This window comes from Botryllus schlosseri, chromosome 15 (genome assembly GCF_051294905.1).
Source record: "Botryllus schlosseri isolate E-star chromosome 15, Bs_hap1, whole genome shotgun sequence".
In the NCBI taxonomy this organism is placed as follows: Eukaryota; Metazoa; Chordata; class Ascidiacea; order Stolidobranchia; family Styelidae; genus Botryllus; species Botryllus schlosseri.
In genome coordinates, this window is record NC_137250.1 from 3,385,162 (window position 1) to 3,404,643 (window position 19,482).

The 19,482-nt window shown below is 41.8% G+C and overlaps 1 long non-coding RNA gene across 1 annotated transcript; it reads left to right on the forward strand.

Moving 5' to 3' along the window:
* Window positions 1-8,094: 8,094 nt before the first annotated feature.
* LOC145457966 (uncharacterized) lies at window positions 8,095-12,594 on the forward strand. The gene is made up of 4 exons (XR_013921026.1): window positions 8,095-8,147; window positions 9,185-9,262; window positions 9,422-9,528; window positions 11,356-12,594. It is a non-coding gene; the product is annotated as an uncharacterized LOC145457966 (long non-coding RNA).
* The last annotated feature ends 6,888 nt before the right edge of the window (window positions 12,595-19,482 follow it).

Sequence of the window (19,482 nt, forward strand, 5' to 3'; positions counted from 1 at the left end):
TATCGAACGCGATACGGTATTTGAAATAACGAAGCTGGTGAGGAACAAACACCCCTTCTAGATCAAGTTTTTCAAAGATGTTCAGAGGAGGGCTATACACGCCGCCGGGAAACACTTCAACAGGTTCTGTTGTACATTTGTGTCTGGTCAATTCATACTGTTCATTGAAAAATCTTTCGCAAACATCACATTGATAGCTCTCAGCGTAACGGAATATATCGGTAATTAAACAGAAATGGTTGCTTTCTAAATGTAAGTACACAGGTTTCCCTTCAAACGTACTACGACGTAGCGCGATAGCTTTACCCTCGTTCTTGGTGTACACAAATATGGCCACATTAAACAAGTCCTCGATATCATCCAACATGTCGAGAGTTACACCGGATTCTACATTGATACCATATACCGAAGTGAATTGTTGGGTCATTGCTTTTGTATCTTTCCCTAGTGAGTGACCAATACAGCGAAAAGCACACAGATTGTCATTGTACCTCGTATCGTTTTTTCGACGTGTAAATGTCATTATACATCTCGCTCTCGCAAGCCATATCGGGAGTTTAATACCAGCACAACCAATCAGCATGCCGTCGGTAGGATATACATAAAACTGTACATTAGTCAGACAGACCGGCAGTGACTTTGTGTTTGGTCGCGAATTTCGTAATAAATCAAGCGCCGTTTCCAACCTTATAGACTCAACAAATTCATTGAATTTAGCTAGTGTTGAAATCGCCGCCGGTGTTTCTAATACACTATCAACATTCGCAGATGCATGAAAATAGCGAAATCTCAGAGTCTCGACGTGGTACAAAATGAATGCGTACGCGAAATTGATTTTGAAACGAGTCGACTCTGAGAAAAATATAGCTTGTATATCACGGAAAACATCCGCTAGCTCCCGACCGATGACTCGAATATTATACACATGACCAGTCTTTTTCACTACATACGATTTTATCGCTTGCCAGTTCTGATTTACAACTTCTTGGCGTTCGTCCCCAATCTCTGGTGGCGCATTCGGTTCTTCGCGAACACGATTCCGTCTGCGTCGACTCATCTGTAAAATTAATAACACGCGGTCAAATTCAGCACTTTGGGAACATGAAACTAGTCTTACTTACATTCTAGTTTCTTTGTCGGTATCTTCGACTCTTTATGCTTAATAAAACAAGTAACACATCAATCTATGCTCACTAACGTTGTGTAATAGCGGATAACTTACCAGTAGACTTGTGTATTCAACTTGAGTTTGCTCTGTCTGTTCAACAACAAAATCATTACATCATGCTCAATAGTTCTGCACAGTAATAACTCACCGTTTCAATTCTTTAATCCCACGTTTGTTTTGTCTGGCGGATAAATAAATAACAAATTATATTCATAAATCAAAGTAATCGTACCGAATAACTTACTAATTAACTCCTTATCCAGCAATCCGCGATCGAATATACCCAGACAGTCAGCCACGTTGTTCGCTGCTCGACGCCCGGAGAGAAAGACCTAAACCGCTGATTCGAGATTACAAGAACGCCAGCGCCGCTAGTGGTTGCGCTTTCAGAAGCTATTATTTATGGCTCTAATGTAAAATCTGAAACGGAAAACAGAAATTGAGAATACACACTCACAACAGTGCAAATCATTCAGCACAATCACAAATTATACTTCAATTTCGTTCTAATCTCTAGAAGTCGATGCAAGTACTCATCGGTTGCGGTATTTAATTCAGGCTGAATCTCATCAAGACTCCAGCGCTGACCCTTGACAGCAAGCAATCGTTTGATGTCAGTCATGAGCTTTGTGACAGTCAAATTTTTTTTCTCCATCAATGAGTCAACATAGCATAGTATTGAGCCTAAATGCGGTTTAACAACATCAATAGTCTGGAGGTGGCTGACCATCTTGTCAACTGTGTATTGACATAACTTTTCTTCCTGCTTCTTCTTAGCCTTCGTATCGTCGCGAAAATCATCGTCACTCACGGTTTTAGACTTCACAGTTTTCTTGCTAGCCTTCTGTCTGTGTTCAGTACGACTCGAAGTTTTCGATTTCACATTACAAAGCTGTTTAGCTGGTGGTATGCCTACCCCCACAGTTGTCGATATGGTTCTTTTTCGAGCCAGCTTCCTGTTTGATACAGATTTAGGAGTATCAACCACCGATAGCGACTCAGCAGAGTGTGGTAGCGTCACCCCAGAAGTCGACGGCTTCTCGGTACTCAGTGATTCGAGGTTAACGGCCGCCTCATCGATCGGTACACACGGTGTCGTCACCAAGTTCGTGAGATCATTAATCACGCTTTCTCTAGCTAGTTGACCCGACTTCAGCCACGCCTGGTGCGCTATATCTGCAAGGTTTGGTCGCATTTCGATCGTTGTCGTGGAGTCGCGTTCTGTGGCTTCAACCCTTAAATCAGGCGTTATCAGATCACCAGGATTAATCGCGTCAAAGATATCGGCATTCTCTTCAAATTGCGATTCAAATGCGTTTGGTTCATAACCAAATTTATCAAGATCATCTATCTGAGCCTCGGCCATTGTATAATAATCGATCTAACTGCTCCAACCAACGTTTATGTCCGCGACAGTGAAGTATAACAACCGGGTCGAGGTGGTGTCTATTTATAGATTTAATTTTCACACGCTTACACAGACCCCTTACTTTCTAGGTGATCGAGCGGTATATTTCACCATTTTAACACCTCGCGGTGTCATGGTTTACTTTTTCAGTTGATAGTTACTCGTTATGACAACTAGTGTGATTATTGAGAATTACCTTCTGTATTATCATAACTTAACAACCCCCACCTTGAGCGAAACGGAAAAATTCATCCACGGAGTACTAGATTTCTATGTACATGGAGAAAACGTGAACCGTGTTCGAAAGTGCGATTTTACCGCATTGGTTAACTCGATTCGGTTATACGGCGTCGACTGGAATGGTGTTTTTAGTGTCATAAGCATTGCAGCGATGAAAAGCGACATTCATAACATCGCGGTGTACAGAGATTTAACAACAGACAGCTTGAATACTCACTACAGTACATTGATAAGTGACTGGGTAAGAAGAAAATTCATTCGTGTAATTTACCACTTGTGAATGGTGTAATTTCCTACAGAATTCCTGTAAAGTCTACTTCAAACCAAGTCTATTCGCACGGATCATCAGCGTTATACAAAGGCTGTTAACCTGTTTTATAACACGTGGTTAATTCTATAAATGACGATTGATTTGTTGATGACTCTCACTTTACCAAACGATATGGCATCGAACAGCGTCACCAGCATGCAAGTCGGAGCAATTTCAAATTTTCACGTCGGCGTCAAATTCGTTTCATCGCCCAAAAGAGGCGGCGTTTGTCAATATCTCAAAGGTATATTCATCGACGGTAATAATGAAGAGATATCTTTCACGTGTTTCAATCGTGAATTGTTCGGGGTCATTGAGAAAGCATTCAACAAACGAAAAAAACTTATGGTCAAATCCGGTTGGGTCCAAATTGACAAATTTACTGGAAAACCTGCTGTATTACTGGGACGGGCTTCGTCAGTAACCCCGCATGGAAAATCGAGACATACGACTGAAGAATACCCATTATTGACCTGTGAATCGGTATACGGGAATAAAGATGAATACGTATCGATCACCGCTACGTGTGTTTCTCGAGAGGAGAAGATGGTCAATTCTGGCACCGGAAAGGAGTTGAAATTATACAGTTTTACATTGAAGGATGATACTGGCGAGGTGGTTTTGGATCAATGGAACAAAGCCTCGCTCGTATCCGGGAAGAAATATCAACTCACTCGTGTTAAAAACTGTGTCGACAGATTGAGAATCGATCAGTTAACTAGACTTGTTGAATTGAAAGAATAGTTTGCGTATTTGTACCCTGTAATACAATATTTCCATTCACAAGAAATGTTTGACCTATGTGATTCGACAACTGGGTTAGCGCGGTGTTGTTTTACTGATCGAGGTGCGAAAATTGCGCTATCGCGGCGAAGTCACGACTGCGAACAGCAGACTATTCTGTAGGTGCGAAACAGCGGTATACAAGGTGTGAATAATCCGATCTGAAGTCTTATTCAGCTAGCGATCAATAGTGAGGAAAGACTTAGAACACGATCGGTCATTTGTCACGACTAAACTACATCATATATAATAATTTACGATATACACATTAACAAAGGTTCATTCACATGACTATTCATCTGGTACATATTCAACACCGTGCCACCGCAGCCTATACCCGAAAAGGTAACCATGCCACCACGAGTTTTCACGACACCGTGCCACCGCGGCCTATACCCGAAAAGGTAACCGTGCCACCGCGGCCTATACCCGAAAAGGTAACCGTGCCACCACGAGTTTTCACGACACCGTGCCACCGCGGCCTATACCCGAAAAGGTAACCGTGCCACCGCAGCCATAAGACACAATGGCACCGTGCGACCGCAGCCATAAGAGATAAGGGTCACCGTGCCACCACGAGTTTTCGCGGCACCGTGCCGCCGCACCCATAAGAGCCCATAGCCGCTCGCGACCGATCTATACTACTACTGTCGTGAACTGAAATTTTACCGTCGCTCTGCAACCAATCACGACGGATACTGAAATCGAGTACCGTGAACTAAAATTTCCTGTTTTCCAACAACGGATTCGGAAATCGTGTGAGCCGTGAACTGACATAATTATACCTCCGTTTTCAACCAATCACGACCAATACTCAAATGTCATTTTTTTATAGATAACTATAACCTACGCATAGATTCGCACCACCCATCATCACCCTTGCTCGCCGTGAGGAAATTACTACTGAAGTGTTCAGCAATCTGAACGCAGCATGATCACTTATCTAATAGCTGAAGACCCGAACGCTCAAATTAAATAAAGTTGATCTTATTTGAAAGCTAATATCGCGCTGATTCTGAAAATATACATTAAAATTTCATTAGGACAATGGAACTAACCCGAAATAGCCTTCAAAATCTGAAAATCGGCATCGTGCAGCGATGCAGTACAATCACCATGGCAACGACCTTTGCGTTGTTGCGATTGCTCCGAACAATACAGATTTGCCGACTTTTGGGGTGCATTTCGAGGGGGTCCCATTAACCCAGATAAGATTTTAATGTATATTTTCGGAATCAATGCGACAGTACCTTATAAATTAGCCCAACTTTATTTAATTTGAGTGCTCGGATCATCAGCGATTGGATTAGCAATTATGTTGCGTTCCGATTGGTGCAATAAAATCCGAATCTGATCCAACTGTATCAACATTGAGCAGAATACGCGTCCCTGACAGTATTTCCGTGTCCATCTGGTCCTCATCATAGTTATCTTTGGTTGTATATATCCAACCAATATATTTGGTAGTTGCATATGGTCTTAACATGGAATGTAAAAAACATGTTGCCTTTCAGTTTTGAACTTGATTAATTGGAAAACACGTCGCGTTTTCTGTTTTAAACTTGTTTATTTCCAAAACACGTCGGCGTTTTCGTTATTAAACGTGGTTTCGGAAAAAACATGCCAAAAACACGTTGAATACACGGTTTATTTTTTACAGTGTTCATTGCTGTCTGCATGATAATTATTGGAGTATGTTGGTTGAATTAAGCCAAGGGGCTTGTCTATTGTATGAATAGTTTGAGCCGCTGGACCTTCTAAGGTCACTGCTTCGTTCGATCAATCTACAACCAATGCTTCAATCAACGTCGACAAAACCGGGTTGTATAAGGGGTGTGGAAAAATGTGGAAAAGCCAGGAGATGGGGTTGAGCTCTGTGAAGTAAATCGAACCAAGTGTGGAACACTTGCATGGCAAGCGCCATGAAGCTACACTATAATCAAATGGAGGCACCAACTGAACGTCTTCCAGGGCTGAACGTCATTTCTTGGCAATTTCAGTGGACGGGGGAGAGTCTGAAGACGAACACATCGATTACCTCCTTACTATCTGCGAACGCCAATCTATGAAAAGAAAAGATCGTCGAATGATCACAACTGGGGTTTTCTGCGCCGACACGGGAAGCGTCCTCAAATTGAAAAACGTCGTAGAAACCTAATACCCGCCAAGCTGGGAGGAGCGGCAACCTATAGACATAAAACTACGTGATATAGGTGAATCCTCCCACGTTGACTCCTTAGTAATAATCAATTTCAACGGACTATCGGCTCCATTTGCGATCGAGAAAGGAGACCTCTCGATATTGTAGGTCTAAAATGGATTGATCATGTACAACAATTACCAAACATAGCGACTGAATTTGAATCTCCGCAGAAAATCATTTCGGATAGTCCACTAAAAGTCCCAATTCAATTTCCAATGGATATCATAATCTGACAGTGTGCGGATATTTCCATGTTGTATCAGCTAAAAAGTCAACCACTCAAGTTCTTGCTGATAAGGGCACATATTTCATCCTTTCAAAATGTTTCAAGAGTACAGTTCGAAAGAAAATCGCACGTTTACACACCGATATTCGGGATAGTCCACTGAAAGCGCGAATCAGAATTCCAATGGATATCATATTCGGACAGTGTGAGGATAGCTCCATTTTGTTTCAGCTATAAAGTCAACCTCTCATTAACTCCCGACGCTGATATGCACAAATTGCACACATTTCAGTATTTCAAAATATTTCAATAGAATTTGAAGGAAAATCGTCACTGGACGTGATTCTTCATAGCGACGACACGTAACCGGATTATGCATGCTGGCATTGAACGGTCAATATTCACTGTCGGGCCTACATTTCAAGCTTTTAAACATTGCCATTTCTGTGCCCTTTTAGCTGTCGTGTTACTGTTTGTTCCTGCGGTGAACATCCGAAAGATGTTACGAACTTTTCGCGTGCGTCATGCCGTGAGATGTTTAGCGTTTTTCACTTGAATGCGTTCAATGGGTCGGCAGAAATGGCGACTGCGCACAGTGATTCTGACTTGATCGCCATATAATTTACAGGGATTATATTCTGGTATATTGAATAGTTAATGGTATACTCTATTATCGACTTCGATAATGGTACATTCTCTTTCGTACTTTTATTTCGAGCATGTAATAAACTTTACAATTTGACAATTACAATTTTTGTACCTCATAATGTTTTACCGATGTTATATAGCTTAGTGATGTTACCCCACTGAATACCACTCAACGATTGACGAGCTTTCCTCGTGCGTCGCGCCATGCGTGAAGTGAATGAGATCATTAGCCTTTTTCATCCATATGCGCAGTGGCGCATTGCGCAGCTAGCCCAGTTCACGTGATTCAAATTTTCGTCTGGGAAGTTTGAACCGTGATTCTTTGAAGTGAATTGTTGTCAGCGGCGAGAAGCATTTTCGACATTTGCTGTGTGCCACTTAGCTCGGTGATTACTTAACCATAACCACTGGTTGTAGCAGTGTAGTCAGTTAATGATAATGATACGGTTATAGTCAGAAGTGGCGTATGTGCACAACGAAAATGCGCTTGGTTATTGAATCCCTATATAGTATTAAAGAGCTATTATGACGGATGTTCGGTACAGGTAGGTAGGTAGGTAGGTTTAGAGTTGATACTGTTAAAGTACGTCCTTTTATTGTAACCAAACCTGATTTCATGATAAACATAAGGTAAGAGTTACTGTTTTGTGATTTATGACTGGAAATGGATTGGAAGGTACGGAAACATTTGACTGACCGCAAGCTATCAGAATTTTTGAATTAGACCCGTAACCCAAATTGAATGATAGACATCCCTACTCAAAGAGTCGTGGTTGCTGGTATTTCAATCATTATATTAATGCTTGGCTTCAAATTGTATTATTGAAGTACCGATATTCAATTCTACCCAGCCCTATATATATATGGTTTGAGTACTATATTGCCATACTAACTTGGATAGCTCGGCATCGGATGCGGGGAAAAGACGACGGATACAAAGATCTACCAAATATGATTCCGATTCAAGGTCTGATTCGGGTGGTCACGAGAAGATTTAAAGAAAACGCACATGTTCCACTGATACCAGTGATACTGATCTTGCTGAAGCTCAGGAGAAACAGTTGAAAAGAAATCTCAGCATCTTGAAGAAAAATGAAGGAAGAAATTTGCCAGTAATGTCTTGATTTTACGGACAGTGCATCACCAATTTACCAAATGCAGGTTAGAGCTTAATTCCTCCATCAAAACAGCAAGAAATCTGCAGTTATGACCGTTTGATTTGTAAAAAATTATTTAACTCTTATATATAGTCTAGAAAGCTGATCTGGGTACCGTATGTAAGTTATGAATTATTTGAAATTTTTTATGCTCAGCTCATGCAATGATGACTGTAGAAACTTCCAATTTGATAACTCAACATTAATGTTAGAGCAGGCGACCAGAACGAACAATTTAATTACACGGGTCTCAATCGAAAGCTACTTTCGCACTGACTCCGAAAAATGAAATTAAAATCTGGTCCGGGCACTGGAACGCCCCGGAAATCGCCCTCGAAGGGTCAAAGTCGGTATTGTTTCTATCAATGGTAACGTCGGTAGACAATGACCGTTCAATGTCTCGTACTGATTGTGACATCATTGGGCGCCTTGGCGAAGTCGCTTGCCGTGTTCCCCGTGATTCTCAGACTCAGAGTATAGCGCGTCGTATCAATCGCTGTAGCGCGAATAAGTCGTAATGTGAATAGTTTGTGTATTTTATGCGTCGTCGCGCATTCAAAAATTTGGATAAATATAAATTATAGCACAAAAGCCCGAACATATACCATATCGTAGAATTTACTATCAACGCGTATTTCTTGGTACGCAACAGGCCGATCTACAAAACAGTTTGTTCCATTGGGCACAGCGGTTCATTAATTTCATTGTAATATATATTCAGCACGACTTTGCCAAGGCGCTCAATGATGTCACAATCAGTTCTAGACTTTTGATTTGTCATTGTCTACTGCCGCTACCTTTGTTAGAAACAATGCCGATTTCGGATTTTAAAGGCAATTTTCGGGGGGTTTTAGTGCCCAGACCAGATTTTAATTTATATTTTCTGAATCAGTGCGAAAGTAGCTTTATATTGAGACCTGTTTTATTAAATTTTGCGCTCTGTTCGCCAGCTATAAGATTACCATTATTTGACTGCGTTTAATCAACCCATGCCTGTTGTTGCGTGTTTGAGGTGCCACTGACTGTTATTTATCTGTTCAGATACGTTGTCTCAGCAAGTAGCCCTTCCTACAGAGAGTCGTCTAGGTTCATTCTGCTGGGAATTTCCTACTGGAAATGGTGAGTATCTGGTATATTTAATTGATTAGCGCTGAGTTTCCCAATAGAGTGGCAACTGATAAAGTTGGGCAGAACTTGGAAGAAAGCTCTGTGTGCACTGAGTTTATACAAGATATTATATATCGTAGGTTGAACTAGTTGTCGTCTCTTCCTGTTTAGGTGCTTGTTGCAATATTCCTACGACTGTTCCGGAAAAGGACTACGAGATTGAAGTCAGATCTGTGTTGCGCCATGCACCATCCAAAAACAGAAATCAGCTATACGAGGTAGATGCAATATTGATTGTCTAAATATATTGCGCAGAGGGGATAATGGTTATATTGCGTAACCATACTCATAGGCGCCGACTTTTATTTCTACATAGGGTGACCAGATGAAACAAGGGAGGGGTTTGAAATTTCTTCAAATTTACCAAGTTAGCATCATTTATTACGGTTAAGTACATGCATCTTCTGATGTTTCACTATTAGCGCTAATCAATTACGTTCTTCCGCGTTTGTTCGTGGCCAATCGCGCAGGTTCAGGTTAATTCAATTTGACGCTGTCAGTCTTAAGCCAGTATAACATAACAATCAAATAAGTAGAGATAGCAGGTAAATCATATGATGCCTGTAGCAGACGCTATAGTTTAGGCCAGCGATGTTATCACATGCGCCAGTCCTGCTGTAGACTCGGTAGTTCAGGCTCGTGACGGTATCAGGCATAGCCTGGCGCACGTGATATTTCATGCCAGCGATTATAGCGTGCATGCGGACGCGCTAAGTGGTTTGAAATTCGATCCGCGATATGGTTGAGCTCGAGTCCGTCCAGCAATGAAGTTTATTGTATTGGAAAATAGAAGGTTCCCGTTCGAACTAATCGAATGAATTCAGAATTTACGCCACAGAAAACCTCGTGTTGCATCACTATTTGACAACGTAATTCAACGCCGTGCACTTCACAATGCGCAGTATTAGCAACGAATCAAACACCGTCAAGTGACATCGAGGAAATGCGAGTGTATAAACCAGACAAGAATAAGTAGCCTACAGATGATAGCAAACGAGAAAGCACGCATCCAAGGCCTACGATACGAATATTGTAGGCCTCGCCTGGCGCATCTAATCAGTAATTCGCCAACTTGAATACAGCACAATGGGTCGGAACCTAGTCTGACAACACGACAAATGCATGTCGAAATCCCGGATTACAATTTATTGGGGCGTTTCAAGCATTAGTTTGTCGACGCCTACGAAGCTGCGTATTCAATTATTTGCGTGTGTATCGGTTATCGGTTAATGGTAAATAGTTGGCATTTACGCGATATCACGGACTTGCTCATTGACAGCGCTGATGTCGTATCGAAATGACTAGACAATAGAGATATACGAAAATTTGAAATCGCAGACGGCTTGCGTTTCAGCATATTGAATGGGGTGCCACCCCGTAACTCGGCGCCTATGACCATGACCATACTCGTATATTTACCCTTGTTTTACCTATGTGTCAGTTTTTTTTTTCATTTGCGTGGTCGTTAATATTAGTGTGAAAAGTAGTTTATTTGCAAAGTATATCACCATCATTTGAACGTGTCTATTAGCTATTTCAATGAAGTCTACTAATTTCCAGCTAATCCGAGTGACCGTGTCATATCTTTTATTCGTCAACTGGCGATGTCTTCATCCAAACTCTACCATAGGCCCCTGTAAAGATGGAAATGAGTGGAAAAAGCATCCCTACATCTTAGGCATTATTGATCATGTCGGAGTGGTGAAATTTTCCACCGTAAATACTATTATTTGAAAAATGATGGAAATTTCGAATTGGATGACCTCAGCATCTACGGGTTGAAATGAGTCAAATTTTTTGTGCAAGGTATTTTAGGTAACCTAATGATTTGCCAGCTAAGCCAATCAAATTTGAAAAAAGTTTTTTTTAAACACCTCTAGTGTCCACTGTTCTATAATGATCATAAATTCATGATTTGTGCGTTTATGCATAGTATGTTGTACCTTGTCAGTGTTTGAATGAATTTTGCAAGCGTTCGGAATTGGCAGCATTTTGAAGGATCGTTTCATGTTCGCTTGTAATGATTTTCTTGCTAATTATTTTAGGGCAAGAATGCAGAACAAGTCCATATCCTGTCTCAGTCTTACGCAGACGAGGAAGAGGATGCAGTATAAAGTCATTTCCCTCATACCAATTTTTGACTTCGTTGCAAGTTGAACCTGTATGAAGATTGAAGATATTTCCAGCTAGAGAGATTGTTGATTGCAAGTGTGCATTGCTTGCTGTGGAATTTTTTACAAGTTACAGTTGAATCTGCTGATTATTATTTTCATCCGCTCTAGACACGGTATATACGATCAAAAAGGGGTGAAAGTGAGTCATCCTTGCTGCTCAAGTAAAGGTGGATCTGAAATTGTGACTACTTGAGTACTTTCCAAAAGTAGAACGAGTCGCACACTTGCAGGTTACTGCAGTTGGCCGCTTTCAAAATTGCAGGATGTACGCGAAAAATATATAATGGCACTCCAATCATAGTGCGTTTTCTAAATTGCATTCACTATTTACTACATTATAGGGGCTATCTAACTGGTTATGTCTGAAAAACCTAAGTAGAAGTAGTAAAAAAACATGCAGTACAAGTAGGCGAAACCTAAGTAGAAGTGCTTTGTTGGTTATACTGCACCTTGCTCAATGTGTGACAGATCTGCACATAGAGGATGTCGTAACGAGCAATTGACCAGAATAAAACATCCTATTTTTTTTGTATCTCTTCGTATTACCTCTTCACCTTCAAAACTTGCCATCTTAATTCTTAAATATCAACGTCAGGTATTTCCCTAGTGTGCATGTCTTTTTACTGTCATTGAAGAACTTCAACCTGCCACTTTGAATTTTTTTTTTCTGTGATATTCTCATATAGTGAACGTGATTTTGCAACTTGATTTGACAGTTGTTGCTTCGACTCGATGCTGTGCTTTTTTTACTGTACTGCAATTTTGAATGTATCGCTATGTCTTGTTGCATAATGATTTTCAAAACTTGCCAACCTCTGTTTTTCTGATACATTTGTGTATGTGCATGTGTAATGCAGTGCGTGTCTTGTTTTATTCTCATAGGCAGAATTCTAGGTAATTGCTTCGACCTATCATAATTTTTCAACACTTGTCCGTGTGTCGTATTCTGTAATCCTTCCAGTGTGCATGCTTTTTTACCTTGATTGATTGACAATTGTTGCTTTGACTCAATGCTGTGCTTTACTTTGCTGCAGTTTTATTATTGCCTATAATGATTTTCAAAACTTGCCAACCTCTGGTATTTCTGGTAAGTTGTGTATGTGTGGTATTCTGTAATCCTCACAGTGATTGATTAATTGATCGACTGCTTGTGATATTTTTGAGTCCACCTGTTGCTTTATTGCATGTCTTGAACTTGAGTGAGTGATTGATTTTGACGTGATTTACAGCCCTTGTTAATTTTACTCGTTGCTGCTTAGTTTTTATTGTTGACAATTTGATAATATAAGCTTTTTGCCTGAAAATCAATCTTGTGTAAGTGTATTTGTGCGTCGCCTAACCTGTGGTAAGGAAATATGCAGGTCCAGGAGCTAGCTATAGCTAGCTAGTGTTCAGAGGGTTGACCAGTGGATAGTCTGTGGATATCAGTCCCAACCGGACTTTGTCCCTACAGTGGCCAGGAAATGACTTAGAAATGACTTGATGGATGGTCAGTGGTCACCCACTGGATAACACCAGGAGTCGACACGCTCGGTGCAACCGGATAGCGGTAGGATGACTCTGTGCCAAATGACAACTTATCCGACTGATATCCGCTTGCCATCATGTGTTTGCTGGGTAGGCATGGGCACACGCCGAGATCAGAGGTCAGATTGAATAGGTTGCGAATCCCCGCTGACAACGAAGAACCTCGCCCTCTCTCCACCAACACCAAAACCCCGTTCATCACGAGATTCGCATTGGGCCAATAACTGGCCCAATTACTATGTAGCCTAACCTTACAACAAGACACCAGTCCCAGCGTGAAGACGGAACTCGAAAGTCTCTGTGCACAATCGGTAGCACTGGCGAAACTGTCATACAAACCTCCTGACTTTTGACTGGCCTAGAAAATATCGCCATTCCTGAAGGAGTCTTGACAGCCGTTTATGATCCATTTGCTTCCGAACTTGATAGCCTGCGGGGCCAACTCATCGCCCCCCAATCCATGAAATACCAATGCGACATCGGACGTAAGGACCCATCGACTAAGCCTTTCGTTTCTGGCCCTTATAACCCGACGCGGGAGGGTCAGGCGAAGGCACTAAAGGAAGCAATAGATATAATACCTTATTTTGGTATTATTGAACAAGGTTTTGCCGAATGAAAATTGGCTATTTTTGTTGTTCATGAGAAAATGAATGAATTACTACAAGACAAGGCGAGTCGCACTCGATAGTAGCAAGACGGACGTCAGAGGTAAACCCCCATCCCAAGAAGTGTAAATGATCGCTTACTACAGTCCGACGTGGGTAACTCCAGCGGCGAAAGACTATGATCCAAGCACTACAGCGCTGAAACATCTGCCACCCCTAACAATACAATGGCGGATGAAAGCGAGGCTGGTGCAAGTAAGACGATCGAAATCGATGGCTAACAAAAAGGGGGGAGTATAAAACTGTCAAACCAATTGATGCGACTTATGGGAAGCAACAGTTGCAAACTCTTCGCGCGCGAAACCAAACCGACGGAACGACGAAAATCATTGGTGAAACACCTACAACGACGCGAGTGCATCCGGTCACCACTACGAAGGCTTTGCAGAACTCCACGGAAGACGGCAGGACCGACATCGGAACGGACTACCAAAACCCGTCCACAACCGTAAGGTAAGTACCGAAACAACTGTTTTGTATTCAACAGGAGACGACAAAGACGACTCGTCCTCGAAGAGTGTCGAACTAATGAATACTACCTTGGAGTCAACGATGGCTAACGCATCACCACTGCTTGGGCAGAAAAACCAAGGGTTGGAACATCCGCTCCCGAATATTCCCGACTATCAAGAACCACCGTGGGGAAGGCAACCACAGATTTCGTTGACTACAACTATACTCGATGGCTGCACAAACTGGTGATGATGGAAGGTGGATATAAGGTAAGAGAATTATCCTTGATCGATAGGATTATTATGGAAGGTGCAAAGCTGATACCTATCATGGAACCAGTGGTTGTAATATTGGTGGTAACAGGGTTGATGGCTCTGGTGATTGTGTTATGGGTAGGTTGTATAAGGTGTCGTCGACGTAGAACCTTGAATCTTCTGAGGAACACGAGGAGACGTAACGGAACAAGTCAATGGATGGCGATAAGAGTAATACGGAACACAACGGAGAATGACTAAATCCGAAGGTAAGAATTGGTGTTTAAGATTTAGATGTAAATATGGGATTTTCATAGTTTGTTATAGGGAAGTAATGAAGTGTAACGTTATAATTTTGGTAAATCGTTAAGAAAAATGGTGATAGGTATCATGCGTACAAAACAAATCCTTTGGCGCATCGTTTATGATGAGTCCCAAGCACTCCGTATTTCACGTAATGGGCGTTAAAGGAAAAAACTGTGAGTCATGGTAAGATAGCTATGTAACGAAGCATAAATGAATGGCAGTGCATCGTTTATAATAGGTATCAAGTGAATTATTTTACGTAATGGGCGTAAACGGAAAAAACTGAAACCTCGTAACTAGAAATCTGCTGAGTCATGAAATATCAATTCGAGAGAATTATAAAAGAAAAAGTTTGACGTGTAAAAGTACTTAGTCAATAAAGTGATCACCATGAACGGGTATTGTTGGTGTGTAGTTCACTAGTTCCCGATTGTTGATATGCAATGTTCTTCTCAATTCTCTACTATAGTTGCCGACGATTATCCCTGACGAGTGTCAGCTGAAAATATTCGGGTTCATATCAATATGAATATACTATTCAATTGTATTGTGGAAACCCGAGGTTTCCAGAATATTCTGTATTTGTCGTTTAGAAATTAGGTTGCGCGTGGTATGGGTGGAGACCGTTTGTTGACTTAGTTGAGAGAGTTAGTTGGCTGAGAGTTAGTTGGCTGAGAGCGTGGCTGAAGATGTATGCGAGTGAGTATGTCTCTGTGTTTGGTAGCGCGAAGTATTAGTAGTTGGAAGCAGCGGCATGAAGTAGTGGTAGTATTAGGCAGTTAGGGCGTGAAGTAGTAGGTCTTGTATTGTATGCAGGCGGCTTGAGATGGATATACCGGTCGGAATCTCGGCGCGGATGGTTGGCAGCGGCACAGCCTAGTCACTGACGGTGCTACGCGAGCACCTAGGGAGTGATGTTGTACCGTTGGTAGTTCGTACTCGCTTGTAGATAGCAAGACTGCTGCTGGGCTAGGTTTAGGCTGTTGGGTATGTAGGCCTATGCGTGAGGCTTGTGTGGAGTTTCGTTACAGTTTGCTGTGCATTGTGCATGCGTCGTATAGGAGATTTATAGATGATCTGGGTTCCGTTATATGTGTCCGTGAGTATCGCTGTTATGGGTTTCTTGCGTCGTATTAATATAATATTATGACCGCATGGACTTGTGTTGTTGTCAGCCCCGCCGTATATTGTAAGCGTGATCGTGAGCAGGCGGCAGTCGCAAAGAGACGAGGTCCCGAGCCCAGGAACATACCAGCGTTTCCGTTATTGCTACGAGTATGCGCCGTACCGGGTTCGCTACATTATATTGAAGTTCTCTGCCTCCAAGAAGACCTTCAGTTAATAGTAATGGCCAATAATGATAAGACGTAACGTTGCCACCGAGCTAGTACGGGTAATGTGGCATTAACTGGTCTAGTATGACAGTGTCGTATCCAGCAGGGTCGGAAACTCTCTGGAAAATGTTATGGATGATGTACAACAGCTTTGCGTGCCAGACTTTTCCTTAAACTTATTTTACGGATGTGCCTTTCCAAATCACAATAAGCAGATTTCCTCCTGAATTGGCGTCGAGTTCGCCCATTGCAATGAAACGATGTTTGAAAGTGCAATCACGCAGCTTTGTGTTTTTTCTTCTCTTTTTCCAATTGCGTTGAAGATAACTTGAAAGAGTACGCAATCAGATAGTTCGAGAACTCCTCTAATAGGGTATCGCATGTTGCGCATTCAGAGCAAAGGCTCGTCTTGCTGGTGACGCACCTCGCGTTTTGCGTTTTGCGTTTGCGTTTGGCGCTGAATCACGACGAAAATCACATAAATACGGTGGTGTTTGGAATCCGTCCATTCCCTATCACCAGAAGTTTATAGATTTAATGCTGAAACGCGGGATGATCGCTCGATGGCTAGAATGCGTCTTCCTAGCGCTGAATCGGGACCAAGCCGTTGGTCCACAAAAATATATCGCTCTATATTTCGAAAAGCTCTTATTAGGTCTCTTTTTATTTGGTTATAGCTGTCGAAGAGAGTCTCCTTCGACCAGAATGCGTATTGAGATCAACGCTGTGCAGCAATGCAGAGATGTCAAACACACTCTTGATAGCTCGCCAGATTCAAACCTTTAGAGCGCATGCGAGCCTGATCAAATGAAATGATGCCAGAATGTTACATTCCAATCCATACCTTTGTTTGTCTGGGCAGTTAATCATATCCGAGCCCATACATGTAACATATAATTATTGGAGACATGTATTATTTTCAGATTAATGGTGATTTGTAGCGTTGGTAAATAATGGTGCAATCACCATTAAGAGTGTGATTTATTCTGTGTGACTTGTCCAAACGCACCCTGTGCTTTATCAGAGTGGTTATATTGCTCATCAGCAAAACTACGTACTTTAACTCGGAAGATAACTTACCGAGACACTGCGGAAAATCGGGGTTATAAATCAATATGCAAGCATTCCTAAGTAGTATAGTCACCCAGTGGCGCTACATTTTGATAGCGTTGCGAGCAAGCTATAACTAGCAATCGGGATGAGTATCATATATGTGTGAGTTTAATTTGTCATTAGGAATGTTACTTCCCAGGGATTCCATTTCTCACAAAAAAGCAATGTGGCTTTGAAAGCAACATTGTCATAAACGTCACAAGTTCGATTTTCTCTCAGCATAATGAACACAGAGTACAATCCAAAGCGTGCGATGTTGGTTACAGCGAATATTAATATTTTATGGTTACCTACGTAATAGCAACTTTGCCTTCCTATTCCTAACGATACAGATTTTGTATCAAACTCGACGCATTGTGGTTGGTTGACTAAAAACAAACATAAACTACGAATTTCCTATTTAGCGTCATTTATGCCCATTTTCACTCGGATCTATCCACTATCTTAGCTCTAAAAGCTGTAAAGGAAGACGAATTCCCAAAAAGGAGGACATTTAGGCGTCCTTGGAGGACATTTTCAAAAACCTGAAAAAAGAGGACAAATCCTCATAAAGGAGGACGTATGGTAACCCTAGAATTAGGCTTAGGCTCGGGTCGAGTACTCAAGTATCACTTATTATGACGCCAGAACAGTATGAAAGATATAGAAAGTTCAAATAGGTACCATTTATGCCGGGGCGGGCAACGAACGGCCCGCGGTCTTCACGTCTTATAGATTCATTTATTGGTCACACCACTGAATATCCGGTACGGACCACGATGACGACTTGGGGCGGCAATGCCTTGGTACACAGTCGCCACCTTGGTTTAGGACAGTGGTCATAAGGGATGCTAAAAGAACAATTTTTTCCAAATTTTATTGAATACCATCATGATATTGTTAGGTTTCCTAAACCCTGTGCACACCGAACTTTGCCCGATTCGGACCAGAATCAGCAAAGTTATTCAAATTTGAAATTTCAACCACTTTGTCAAATGTCAATAGAGAACCCGATGAGCCAGTAAGGCGGAAATGCTTTGATAGTTCTCTGTAACAATTCAATCGTTCCAATATGTATGTTGGTTTGTTTGAGATATTCATGGTGTTTGTCGACTACTATTGTTTGCGATTGCGCATCTTTTTTCTATCCTTTAATTGATAACGTTTTTAGAGGAATCAGTTCGTCCTTCAACTGTCCTTATTTGTATTTCGTGTTTCTACTAATTGATTTGTACGCTGTATAAGTGATTTTGATTGTTTGATTACTTTTAACTAACTTTTCGCTAGTGTATAAATTGCCCTCGTTACCGTTGTCCCGGTCTCCATACCATCGAGCAACGGACGAGCGAGCACTATTGCGAATCTCAATCTTTTGTATTAGCATGTTGTTATTCTTAAAGCAATTCCGAAGATCACTTTGTTTAATATTCGATTTGGATTGCTTGATTCTGTTGAAATACAAGACTGATACGCAAGGTTAGCGAGTCCAAGAGCAGATTCAGCTTAGCAGACAGGATTCGACGCCTGCTAAATCGGCACTCATTACATCGGAGTGTCGCGTCGAAACAATTCGCAATAAGGTTGTCCGGAATCAATTCGCCAGTGAGTCTGGAAGCGATACGCATTGAAGCGAATTCCAGCTCATGACTCTCATCGGCTCGGGCGCAGGCATTCAGTCTACATTCAGGACTCTGCTGCCCGTCCTGGATTGATCACCTCTGCTTCGCATCGAATCTGCTACATCTTACGGTCTAACAAAGTTGAATGCTGTCAGCGACGCCTCAACGAAGTTTTGCGACAGTAACACGATTCTCCCGACAACTATAGCTGTCATCAAGCACTTGAGTAAAACGTTCGCGTTGAAGCCGCATTCGATTCTCCGTCTCACCAACGTTCTCGACACTTGTAGAGCTGCCGGACGCCTCCCTACTATTCAAGGTGATTTATTCTCGTCACTAGCAGATTTGCTGGATGCCTCTGTACGATTGAATGTGATTTATTCTTATCACTAGTATAGATTTGCTGAACGCTTCTCTGCCATTTTATGTGATTGGTTCTCGCCTGTAGGGTTGTTGAACGCTGCTTCACCATTCAAAGTGATTTGTTGAGCGTTCACGTTATCGGAGGTTATAGCTTCTAATGCGAAAGATATTTGCCATTCAACTATGCCCTTGTGTATTGACATGACTCGGCAGTTCTGAACACTTGTAGAGCTGCTGGACGCCTCTCTACCATTCAAAGTTGACTTATTCTCATCACTAGTAGAGTTGCTGGACGCCTCTGTATGATGTGAATGTGATTTATTCTGATCACTGATATAGATTTGCTGAACGCCTCTGCCATTTTGATCTGATTTGTTCTCGC